The following is a 12,702-nucleotide window of genomic DNA, read 5'->3' as shown; positions in this document are numbered from 1 at the left end:
TTTTCAGTTTTTTTCTTGTAACTGATTTCTAGTTTCTTACCATTGTGGTCAGAGAAGATGCTTGATATGATTTCAATCTTCTGAAATTTACTGAGACTTGTTTTGTGGCCTAACATGTTGTCTATCTTGGAAAATGTTCCATGTGCACTTGAAAACAGTGTATATTCTGCAGCTTTGGGGTGAAATACTCTAAAAATATCAATGAAATCCACCCATTCTAATGCTTCCGTTGCTTTTCTGTCTAGAAAATCTCTCCATTGGTGTATGTAGAGTGTTAAAGTCCCCCACTATGATTGTATTACTGTTCATCTCGGTCTTTATGTCTGTCAATATTTGTTTTATATATTTTGGTGCACCTACATTGGATGTATAGATGTTTACTAGGGTTATGTCCTCTTGTTGGATTGATATCTTTATTATTACATAATGACCTTCATTGTCTCTTATTAGAGTCTTCATTTTAAAGTCTATTTTGTGTGATGTAAGTATTGCTACCCCAGAATTTTTCTCATTTCTATTTTCATGAAATATCTTTTTCTACCCCTTTACTTTCAGTCTTTGTGTTTCTTTCAATCTGAGGTGAGTCTATTGAAGACAGCATATGTATGGGTCTTGTTTTCTTATCTACTCAGCTGTCCTATGTCTTTTGATTGGAGCATTTAATCCTTTTACATTTAAAGTGATTATTGATAGGTACATAGGTATTGCCATTTTATTATTCATATTTTTTATCTTTGTTAGTTAGTTTGTTTGTATTCTCCTTTCTTCCACTTCAAGAAGTCCTTTTAACATTTCCTGTAATACTGGCTTTGTGGTAATGAATTCCTTTAGTTTTTTCTTATCTGGGAAGCTCTAGCTCTCCTTCAATTTTAAATGACAGCATTGCTGGGTAGCGTAGTCTTTGGTTGTAGGCCCTTGTTTTTTATCACTTTGAATATTTCCTGCCGCTCCCTTCTGGCCTGCAAATTTTCTGTTGAGAAATCCACTGATAGTCTTATGGGAGCTCTTTTGTAAGTTCTAGTTGTCTTTCTTTTGCTGCTTAGGATTCTCTCTTTGTTTTTAACCTTTGCCATTTTAATTATGATGTGTCTTGTGGGTCTGTTTGGGTTCATCTTGTTTGGGACTCTCTGCGCTTCCTGGGCTTGTATGTCTATTTCCTTCACCAAGTTAGGGAAGTTTTTGGTCATTATTTCTTCAAATAGGTTCTTGATCCCTTGTGTCCTCTCTTTTCCTTCTGGTACTTTTATGATACAAATGTTATTATGCTTGATGTTGTCCCATAGGTCCCTTAAACTGACTTCATTGTTTTTTATTCTTTTTTCTTTTTGTTGTTCCAATTGGGTGTATTCTGCCATATTTTCTTCTAAATCGCTGATTCAACCCTCTCCTTTATCTAATCTGCTGGTCATTCCTTCTAGTGTAGTCTTCATTTCAGTTATTATAAATGTAATATAAACGAATCTTTTCCAACTTGTTCTTTTTTATGGTTCTTATGTCCTTCTTTATGCTTGCTGTCTCTTTGTTGAAATTCTCATCAAGCTCCTTAAGAATCTTATAATCAGTGTTTTAAACTCTGTCTCTGATAGGTTGGCTGCCTCTATTTTATTTACTTCCAATTCTGGAGGTTTGCCCTGTTCTTTTACTTGGGACATGTTTTTGTGTTTCTTCTTTCTGGCTGCTGCTCTGTGTTTGCTTCTATGTATTATTAGGTAGATCTCCTATGTCTCTCAGTCTTTGCTTGGTGGTCTTATGTAGTATGTGTACTATGTAGTCCAATTACACAGTCTCCCTAATCTCTTGCTTGTGTGTTCTAGGAATGCCCCTTGTGTATTGTGTGTGTTGTGATTTTGTAGTTGAGCCTTGATTGCTTTTGGAGTGTCAGTGGGTGGGATTGACTCCCAGGCTGACTAAATGTGAGAGTTGGCTATGCCCACAGTGTATGTGCTTCTGTGTGAGGGCTGACTCCTCAAAGGAGGATTCACTACTGCAGGCTCTTGTGCATTTTGAGACCCCCCCCCCTTTGGGTGTGCCACTTGTGGGGCTAATCAGCTAATGCTCTGGTATGGTCTGAAGTTGGCCTCTAGGTGTGTTGTTTCTTGTCTCTTGGGAGGGACTCCTGTGCAGGGCAATTTCAGCCTTGCCCACAGCCCACAGCTACCTGATAAGAGCCACAAAGCTATACATGGTTGACTGTGCTGGACCTGGAGGCATGTGTGGGTGGCTTCACTGTGAACTGAGGTTGGCTGGCTGCCACCAATAATGGGCCAGAGGTAGCTTAACAAATGGCCGAGGGCCCCCTAGGCCTATTGCCACCCACCAGCTGCCCGTAAGGTCCAGCCATTGAAAGAGGCTCCTTAAGAGTGGGTGCCAGGCGGGTTGACCCAGTGTTGAGAGTGCCGTCCATGATGCAGCATTAGTTTGTGGGGTAGAGTTCAAGGGAGTCTCTGAGAAGCGGCTGGTGGTTTTTATGAAGTTACTGCATATTCAGTTCTTACGCCAGTGCCCATCCTTTGCACAGTGCCCCCAAGAACACTGCAGCCAGCCACTACCTCAGGCTTGCAAATTCCTGAGAGCTGCCCCAGAGTGGCTGCCGTGCAGGTTTTAGGTCACTGTCCACCACCAAAATCTCTCAGGGTGATTGTGGATTGCCCACTGCTGTAAAATGCCTCTGCAGCTTTGGTGTGGGGCCAGCCTCCTAGGAGCCCAGATGCCCCTGGCAATGCAGCTCCTGGTGGGTGGGACATGGTTCCAAGGAGCTAAGGGGTGTGGTCAGTGGTTTCTACAAAGTCAATGTAGTCTCAGTTCCCACACCAATGCTAGGCCTGTGACTGTCCTACAAAACTGCCCCAAGAAAACTATGGTCAGCCACCGCCCATCTCAGGCCCTCAGGTTCCTGAGAGCTGCCCAAAAGATGCTGCAGCACAGGTCTTGGGTTACCCCCCACCAGCAAATGTTTCCTGGGCCTCTGCAGGCCCTCTGCCCACTTCAAACAGATTTCTGCAGCCTGTGGAGTAAGGCCAGCAGTCTAGAAGTCAAGAGTTTCCTCGTATGTAGCACCAGCTGTGTGTGTGGGGGCGGGGAGGAGGGCAAAGACCCAGGACATCACCAAGGCAGTGCACACACATGGATTCCACCAGACCAATGTGGTCCCTTTGTGGGAGGGATTTACACTAAAAGATGGTGCCCTCATGTAGGTCGCACATGTGTCAGGCTCCTCACAAGGACAAAATGGCTCCTGTCCATCCAGCTCCCACACCGAAGCACACAACTCAGTTCTTTCCTACACGTCCCTGGGCCTTGGGAACTGCTGCCTCTCCACCAGAAACCAGGTGAATGCCCACAAGCAAGTGGGTCCATGTGCCAATTCTACAAGACAGCGTCTGGGTTTCTAGTCACTTTCTGCCCGATTGGGAAGGGCAGACAGAGTCCTCACTGATTTTTACCACCAGATGTCATGGGAACTTCTCTTTTGGGCACAGGATACCTGGGCTGGGGATCCCAGCATGGGGCTGGGACCCCTTCCTCTTCAGGGTGGGACCTCTGCCACCCAGGTGTCCCTCCTGGCGTTAAACCACCATCTGTGGGTTTAAGGTCAGCCCATTTCACATTTCTGTCTCTCCTACCAGTCTTGATATGGCCTCTTCTTTATAGACTTAGTTTTAAGAGTTCTGTTCAGCTAGTCTTCAGATGATTCTTGAGGTTAATTGTTCTATAATTTATTCATAATTTTGGTGTGATCCTGGGGTGCAGTAGACAGCATTTACCTAATCTGCCATCTTGGACCTCTGTATTGTATTTTTGATCATTTTGTATGGATTGATTTAAAATCTGTTTGAATAGCCAGCAAAGGCAACTTCTCCTAAACTAACATTCAAGAGTGTGAAGTAGATGTCAAGAAGAGTTTTATCATAGCTTAGATCCTGAACTCTGCTAAGTAGCTTTTTCATGGTCTTTGACATGTTAACTGTACTTTGTAATTAGTATCATTTATATACAGTTAACATGATACAGTTAAATTATACTCATTATAAAGGAAACTTACCTCTTCATTGAAGAGGTTATCAGTTTAATGGAGTGAAATCTAAATGTGTGAGTGTGAACATACAGAGTTGTGCTTTCAGTTTTTTTGTTCGAAATATTAAATGTTAGTTTGTAGTCCTTCAGGACTAATCTCCCCATTCCAGAGGTATATATACCCCATGTGTGCATACATTGCTGCACTGAGCAATGGGGAAGTTAAAATAAAAAATATATTTGCCTGTTTCACACAGTCCATAAAATGTGTTGACAATAACCACCAGTATCCCAGGTACCCTCCACAGTTTAGAGTCTTGAATACTTTCCCGAAAAATGTACGGTGAGGGAAGCAAAATCTAAATATGAATAAGTCTGACAATGCCCTAACAGAGGACTTTTAGTTTCAGGCAGCTGAGTCTGTCAACTGGTCTGAAATCTTGTATTTGTGGTTTTTTGAGAGATTATTTGTGGTTGTCATAAAAACGACTCAGAATTTCAATAAAAGCAAGGAAGCAGTTTTGAAGCAAAGAAGACCATTGCACTTTGCATAAGGGATAGAAGTGGGATTGAATATGGATGAAAGAATGTAAAAACTGAATTGCCTTTTCTGAATTCCTTCCCGTGTACCTGTTTTGCTATTCCTTGGATTACCCAAACGTGATCCCCCCAAAAATGTGTCTGGAGCTTGAATCCAGCAGACACTTTCATAGGGGCCTGTTATGCCACTACACCTGTTATGGTGAGTAAATAGGATGGCAGGGAATAGCTCTGTATACAAAAAGTGCAAGAGAAATAAAACTGACGCAAAGCACATTTGTCACCTTCTAAATATTTGTTCTATTTGAAAAATTCCAGCTCTGATTTCTTAGTCCAAATTTCAGTTCAGCTAATTCTATCCTACTATATAAGTTGGTTATTACTGTGCATCTCCCTTTCTTAGAATCCCTAGGAACAAACAAGAAAAAGGAATAAAAACAAAACAAAAGTACAAATACAGCAGCTGGATCACTGATGTCTTATGTCAACAACCTGGCAGCCCAGGAGGACCCAGGTGCACAGGGAACAGACTCATCTGGTCACAGAGTGGCAGGGACTGAAAAATTGACAGGCTCTGAGGGAGCCTTTTGTTCCCTGCCTTCTATAAAAGGTTGCTGGCTCATTCTCCTGTGTGCAATAGTTGAAACTTGTTCTACTGAATAGAGTACATGGGGGGCACAGAGATTTATTTATTTGTTTGTTTGTTTGTTTATTTATTTATTTTGGTTTAGCAACCTAAGTTTATTAGGGAAAAAAAGCCACTGCAAAATATCAGGAAAGAATGAAAAATTCTTTATGAAGAAACATAAAAAAAAAAAAAAAAAACCAGAGGAAAGCATATCCAGCCCCAGTCATTAAAAAGCACACTCCTGCTCCCAATCCTGCCTCTCCCCTGCCAAAATTTACTTGTTTGAAGAGTTTCTTCTGTAAAACTCCACACAGGCCCCAAGTATACCAATGTCTTTAACAGCTGGTTCTAGAATGAGAGGGGCTTCTATTAAGAGAGACAATCTTCCATTTCATTTGGAGTTTTACACAACAGTTTTCTGTGTGGCTTAATTTTTGGCATCAGACTGTTTTAACAGAAGCTGTGTGGTGTTTCTTGAGCCAGATCTTTGAGTGCTGGTATCTTCCCATGATGCCCTTGGCAGCTGATGAAAGCAGGCCCACCCTGCAGAAATACCACAAGGTACTGCCTACAATAAAATGACACACACATGCAAATGCCACTGAGAACTTGTTTGCCTCCTGAATCATATTTTTCATAATAGACTGTTTTCAAAACTGACCATGTCTGTAGCCTGGTAATGGGCAATAATGATTAATATACCAAATGGGAGTAATTATGGGGGCTTTTTGACATTGCCCTTAGAAAAATCCTTTGCTTACTCAAAAGACAAAGAACTATTTCTAAAATGACAAGTGTGTGTAAATTTTCAAAGTGGATTGTGATTTCTCCGAAAAACACAGGCAGCCAGAACACAGTTATGCTTTACAGTCTAAGGTAATCTAATTCTTGAAATAAACTTTATTCTGAGCAGTGGCATTCATTTTCTAAATAGGAGGGGAAATTGTTATTGCTTATAATAAAGAACAGGCTGTTTTTCTTATATGAGAATCTCCGGGAGCGAAACAATAGTTTTAATACTATAAAGGAGTGGGCTGTGAAACACTGGGATAAGTCTTATTTATTCAACATTTAATGCCCCTGGTCTGTTAGGCATGAAGAGATTCACTCTGGTGCTGTTATTTAATGCTGGAACAGTAAAATAGTCCAGCTAAGATTAAATTAGGCAGTTGACTCAAAATACCTCAGGTTTAAGGCTCAAAAAGGAATAAATCAGCATTGTTACCATACAGAACATTTGAACATACTCATATGCATGGCTGAGGAGGTGGGGTAGTGAACCATACTCTCTCTTTAAGTCCTTGTGACGTTCAAACCTTGAGGAAATGGCCTAACATCTTTAAAAAAAAAAAAAAAAGAAAAAGAAAGAAAAAAACCTCTTTAATACCAATTGTGATTTGAAGAATTTAAGACAAAATTATTTGCTCAGAACAATTTGATATTTTGTTTTACTGACCCCCCCTGTACACAGAAATATATTTAAGCAACATGGTGGTGAGTCAAGCCAAGGATTGTCGAGAAGCTGGGATTGGTAGCCCAGTAAACTCTACAATAATGTGTCGATTTACGCTTGGACACTTTAGGCTGTATGTAAAAATGTGCCTCACCTGTGGCCAAGACGTATCCAGTACGAAGAGAATAGCTCTTCCATCAGACTGGGTTCCTCACTTTTCAGTTTTATGACTGGCCAAGAATGTACTTTTCTTATTGGAGTCTTATGAGTTTGTATATGTCGGTATCATGTTATCATCTTCATCAGATTCCTGTGCCTGCCTCCCACGGGACTAATCCCCAAGTGAGTCAGCCCCAGCCTGCGGGGCTGACCGAGGGGACCCATGTGCAGGAGTATAGGCTTCAACCATGGGTTTCTGGATCAAATGAATCTGGGTTCAAGTTTTGCTTCTGCTCATATTATATATGTGACCATGAATGAGTTGCTTCACTGTCCTAAGCCTCAGTTCTCTGATCTGTAAAATATGAAAAATAATAATACCTACATCCTTGTGTTTCAGTGAGGAGCAGTTGCGAAAAATTAAAGGAACGAATGTACATAAAGTGTTTAATGTGTTGCCTTAGCCCATAATAGGTACTCAGTAAATACTGGCTTCCTTTTTACTTAACCTCGTGAGCAAACACCTCTGTTCTCTAATTAGTGTTCTGTTCACATCAATTGTCAAGTCAGCATGACTCCACGGAAGTCTGTTTTGTATTTCTCACATGACTCCTTCTTCACATGCTCATCTGTTTGGCTCTGAGGTCTGGGCTGCATACTGTCCTTTTCCTGTCCCCTGGCTGTGGAGATCATCTGGTCCTATGCACAACACGTGTTTACCGTCCAAAGTGGAACCCTCCCACTTACTCTGCATTGGCCGTCTCTGCACAGCCGATCGCATAGGTCCTGGCAGATCAGCCCCTGGCCACTTGCTCTGCATTTGTGCCAGCCCTGTGCTAGTCTCTAGCAACTGCAGTGCACATTCTGATGTCTTAGAGAGCCAGGCCAGACGGACACCTTCATCTCCGGATTCTTGGATTCTATGTTTGACAGATTCCAGCCTTCCTTCTACTTTGTTCTAGACACTTTCCACATCATTTCCTCCATGTCACATCTGATTTTTCCCATATCGCAGAGGGTAGGTGCAGGCCCTAAGTCATGAGTGTGGTTTGCTGACAGCTGCCCCCACCAGAGTGGTGTTGGGAGGAGGTGCAGGAAGAAACAGAGTAAGGTGTCCACATCTTTTCTTGAATATATAACAGTGCAATTTATGGTCACCCATTTTCATTTAATGAATAATTTATCTACTGGGAAAAAAAAGTGTTTATTCTGTATATTCTTTAATAGGAAGCACAGGTTACCATCTGGCTTTCACCATTTAAAATGGGAAATATCTGTATTTAAAATATCTGTATCATCTATATTCTAGTAATTTTGCTCTCAGGATTTTCTTAATTCTCAATTAATTTCCTTTCTTCCTTCTTTCCTTCTTCCCTTCTTTCCTTCCTTCCTTCCTTCCATCACTCATCGATTCATTAAGCTAGATGAGGGAATAAGCCCTGCTGAATTATAACAGAAGGGTGAGACTTTTATCTGAGTGCTGTGCACGGCATGTAATGGGAGCATGGGGATGGTGGTTCCTCCGGGTCTGCAGTTCACAGTGTGATTTGTATAATTTCTGTGATTTCTGCAAGTAGCTGGCTGGTGGTATTTGATTTATTGTGTTATACTTTGTATCTGCCTTTGTATTACTCTTCTTCCCCACACTTTGTGTCTGTCTCAGTCCTCGTTTTCCTGGGGAAGATTGCACTGGAAATCTGAGGAGGAGTTAGAAGGTGAGGTCCTAGTGGAAATGAATAGAAACATTTGAAAACAGGCCCTGTCCTCCACTGTGATGATGCCTGGTGACTTAATATGGATGACTCCATACATGGCCGACTTAAGCATACTTTAGAAAGCAGCTCAGTTACTTTTTTACTGTTATTGAAGCCTAGCCTCTACTGTCTACCTAGGTGTCTTAGTGCATGTCCTAACTTAATTTTTGTCTTTTATGTGTCAGAGAATGTTCTCAACATAAAGGGGCCTGAGTCAGGGCAGTACAGTTGAAAAGGCATGGACACGGGGGTAAAAAAAAATCTGGATTTATATCTAGCCTCTATCACTTACTAGCTTTGTAACATTGTGTGAATAATCACTTACATTTTTTAACCCATTCTTTCCTTATCTGTACCTTGGGGATAATACCCGCAGGTATTACAATACTCCCAGTATTATGGGATTATTGTAAAAATTAAGTGATCTAATGTCTAGCAAGAACTTAGCATAGTGTCTGGCATAGTGATAAGTACCCAGTAAATACTGCTTCCTTCTCTCCCTCAGCCTCACCTCCCAACCAGTTGGCCAGCTGTCTCTAACACAGCATCAGTGGGACTGTAAATACTTTCATTATTATGTAATTGCCCTCCACTAATCTGCTGCTTGATCTCCTTTCTGTCCTCCCTCCCGAGTTATTCCTAAACTCAGTTATGACTCTCCCTCTGGTATAATCTCCCTCTCTGTAGAAAACAGTGAAAACTTGATGTTTAAAACATCGTTTTTCCATAAAAAACTTAAAACCCCTACAATGTTTTCGTGAATTTTTATTTTACAAGAGGATTTATTGTTAACACAAAAATGAATGTATTTATGTTTGGAGCTTATTTTTCTCAATAATCTTGACAGTAATATTTTCCTGATTTTTGTGTACAGAGAATGTATTTTGTTGATTTGTCCAAGTGGATGCAAGGCTTATAATTTTTTCGATTATTTGAAAATTTCTGGAGCTCGGGTTCTGAGAATACAGTGAGTCTTTAGCAACCCTTCTGTCTCCTACTTATTTCAAGTTAGTGATGATTTTCAGGCCCAGTAGTTCAAGACTTTTGTCATTCCTGTTGCTATAAATCTGGACATTCCAGTGTTGTTCAGCTTCTAGATGCCTTATGATCTGATTGCTTATCTCCATCCGCTTAGAAAAGGTCCTTCTTTGCATTGGTTCCAGATCTCACCCCTACTGCCCAACACATTTACTCAACCGTCTATAGGCCATATACTTGTCACTTTGTCTCTTTGAAATTGGATAATTTTAGATGGAATTTGAAGGTGCTAATGTGGACCTCTGAGTAATAGGGACATATACAGTAGCTTTAATCAACAAATTTCTTACTCTTTTTGTCTTTTAGATATAATTTCCATAAGTCCAAAAAGCATGACTGTCTTCTTCAACCATAAATCCTGCAGTCCGTAGACTAGGAATAGTTGTTGAATGAAAGAGTCTGATATTTCAAGTACCTCCGATTGGGCCATTATCTTTAGGGTTTCTGCACAGTTAGTACAAATCAGTATTTGTGATTTATATGTTCACTCCTCTTATTACAGAATTTTAGTTTCTTTTTATGGAATAGAATTCTTAAATCTATGCTTGTATATCCAAAGATGGACAATGATGTTGTATTTTAATCAGCATTAAATGTGGCAATTGAACATAAATAAGTTAGAACAGGACAGGAAATAATGTTCTTGAAATGTTAGCATTTACATAGAAGGAAAAAAATCTAGTAGGTTGATTTTAAGATTTGAGGACAGGGGTCCTGGGAAAAGTTCTGAGAATGGAGGCATCACATTCCTTCCCACACTAAGCACATAACTCTGCATGGGTTTGGTTTCATTTCAAAAGCGAAGTGTTCACAGACTCTGAACACACCCCTCTAAGTTAGACCCTAGGAGGGCAGCAGATGAACTTGGGGAGTCTTTCTCAGATGACAATCCCCTGAGGTCTGAGGTAAATTTTTACAAGCTCCTATTAATACTTTTAACAAACCATGTAAATTTTCTCCCTTACCCTAACAGCTTTTATAAATAAGATGTGACATAATAATCTGAAAAAGCAAAATGTGACATAATAACCTGAAAAAGCAAAAGCTTCGTAAGGTCAGATAATCCATTACCTTGGCAATGTAAGGTTTATACATTTTGAAGCATTGAAATTATCTGGAGGATACAAATGTGTCACACACTTTCTATAATTGAAGAATGAAAATGTTGGAGATAAACAGTACTCTTCCTGGAAGGCCAAAAACTTCTTTTGAGAAAATGCCTCTTCCATAGTCATATGCATAGGGTTCAGTATTTGAAGAGTCATCAATTATAATACTCTAGATCTAACAGAGATTTGAAGATGCCAGTCTATTTCCATGTTCCCCACCTACCCAAGCCCAGCCTTATTTCCAGGCTTTATTCTCCTTAGACAAATATAACTGATAATTGATTTCATATTTAAAAATATCCTCTGCCCAAAAGTTCTTTTTAGAAATCTATATCTGTTTTGTTGCAGCTTAAAATAATTTCTATTCATTGTGCTAATCCATTCATCAACAAATATGTATAGAGCTCTTTGATTTACCAGGAGCTGCATGTTGAAACCAAAAGCAGAAAGTACATTATTCTTGAGTAATTACCAAATGGGTAGAACACAAAATAACATCTTTGAAGTTCAGAGGAAGGAGAGAGTGGAGCAGGAGGAATTGGAATTTGGTTTTATAAAATGGTTGGGATATGGGTAAGTCAAGAGAAAAATGGAGGGCAAGTGGTATGGCATGAATGGTGTGAGGAAAAGCACAGAGTTAGAAAGAAAATGAACAGACCAATTTACCTGGAAATGAGGCTTTGAGCAGGGGTGTAGTTGGAGGCAAGTCTGGAGGAGCAGATTGGAACCAGTCTGCAAAGGGCCTCAAATGACATACTAAGGAGGATGGACTTTATGCTATAGACCAGTGGCCTCCAAAGCCAGGCCCTTAGGAACATCATTTGGATACAAGAAAATATTTATTCTTTTCAAAGTTCTTTATAAAATATATATATATATACACATACATATATATATATACACATACATATATATGTATACAACTAATATTATGTGTATTGGCAATATTATATGTATGTTATTTATACATAAATATAAATATGTGGTGATGCATGCACAAAATAGCTTTACTGATAGAAATGCATGTTCAATAAAGTTCAGAGGCAGACTAGTGCTATAGACAAAAAGGAGTGATTAAAGATTTTCACATAGCCAGTGACATTTTCAAAGCAGTATTTTAAGAAGATGAATCTGGCAACAGTTATACAGAAAGGATTGGAAGAAGCAGTTACTTGTCAACTGTAGCAGTTCAAAGGGCTTAAATTATGGTAGCCACAGTGGGAATGGAAAGGAGGGGGAAATTACCAGAGACATTTTGATGATCTTCTCCTTTTCATGATGAGATTTTCCCTTGGCAAGCGCATTCATCAATTGCTTTGGAGCTGAGAATGGAGCAATGTTCAGGAAGAGGAGTTTTTTGTTCAAAACTGTTAGCAAAACTTTATTGGTGCTGCCAAATGAGTCATGGTCTGAAATCCTAAACTTAAATGGAACCAAGAATAAAAATTACGATTAATTATTGATCAAAAACAAGTTTAGATAACTTCATAATTAATTTTATACACAAGAAAAATATTTTTAAAATGTCGAAAACAGCTTCTCCATCATAACCCTAAAAGGGAGCCCTTGAAAGAATTAATGGAGCAGTGTAATGATGCCCCCTGAATTATAACACAATTTATGCTTCGTGTCTGCTTTCTGGCGTTGAAAAGGGATCCCAGAAATTTTCTCATCTCAGTTGCTTGTTGGAGATGTATTACTTTCTGATAACCATTGATTCAAGTACAAATACATTCATTCTTCCTCACACAATGTGATCTTCACAAGAAATAAAATTTAAAGAACCATATTGGTGAATGTGAATTTGTATGAGAAGCCTTGGTACTTGTACTTGATTTAGTATCATTTTGTTAAAAATTGTACGGTTTAACTCTCCCCATTTAATGTTTTTGCAACTTAGAACTCACAATGAAAGTGTGATTCAGAGTTCAAATCTATCATTAACCAGGCTTCTCAATTTCTCCTTGCAGATAAAAAACACTCTAAATAATGATAGGGAAGAAGAAA

This window comes from Rhinolophus sinicus, linkage group LG12 (genome assembly GCF_036562045.2).
Source record: "Rhinolophus sinicus isolate RSC01 linkage group LG12, ASM3656204v1, whole genome shotgun sequence".
NCBI lineage: Eukaryota > Metazoa > Chordata > Mammalia > Chiroptera > Rhinolophidae > Rhinolophus > Rhinolophus sinicus.
This window is presented reverse-complemented; position numbering follows the sequence as displayed.